General features: G+C 39.8%; 1 protein-coding gene across 3 annotated transcripts in view; it reads right to left on the minus strand.

Annotated features, from left to right (window-relative positions):
* Window positions 1–739, minus strand: part of MSH5 (mutS homolog 5) — a 30496-nt gene that overhangs the window by 2448 nt on the left and 27309 nt on the right. The gene's annotated exons all lie outside the window — the stretch shown is intronic.

The following is a 739-nucleotide window of genomic DNA, read 5'->3' on the forward strand; positions in this document are numbered from 1 at the left end:
AAGTGTGGCAGCGGTAGTGAGGTTGGCCCAGGATTGGACATTGTTTCGTTCTGCTGTGCATGGGGTCACTATGAGTCGATTCCGACTCGATGGCATCTGACAACAACAACAAACATCTTTCTCATTCTCTGCATTCAGCCAAGATCCATCTGACATCAGAAATGATGTCCCTCATTCCACTTCCTCATCTGAATCTTGCCTGAACCTCTGGCAATTCCCTGTCAATGTACTGTTGCAGCTGTTTTTGAATAATCTTTAGCAAAAATTTACTTGCATGTGATATTAATGATATTGTCCAATGATTTCCACATCATTCTGTTGGGTCACCTCTCTTTAGAATTGGCACAAATATGGACCTCTTCTAATCACTTGACCAGGTAGCTATCTCCAAATTTCTTGTCATAGATGAGTTAGTCCCTCTAGTGCCACATCAGCTTGTTGAAATATTTCAATTTATATTCCATCCATTCCTGGAGGCTTGTTGGTTGCCAACGCCTTCAATGCACCTTGGACTTTAGAGATCATCTAAAAAACAGATTTAATACATTAAACACTAAAAACCAAAGACCAGAAGAGTTGTGTGATGTCATCAAGAACATTATACTTGAAGAAAGCAAAACGTCATTAAGAAGACAAGAAAGAAGGAAAAAATCAAAATAGATGTCAGAAGAGTCACGGAAACTTGATCTCCAGCACAGACATGCTAAAGCAAATGGAAGAAATGAGGAGGTACAAGAGC

The sequence above is a fragment of the Chrysochloris asiatica genome, unplaced genomic scaffold (assembly GCF_000296735.1).
Source record: "Chrysochloris asiatica unplaced genomic scaffold, ChrAsi1.0 scaffold00333, whole genome shotgun sequence".
Lineage (NCBI taxonomy): Eukaryota > Metazoa > Chordata > Mammalia > Afrosoricida > Chrysochloridae > Chrysochloris > Chrysochloris asiatica.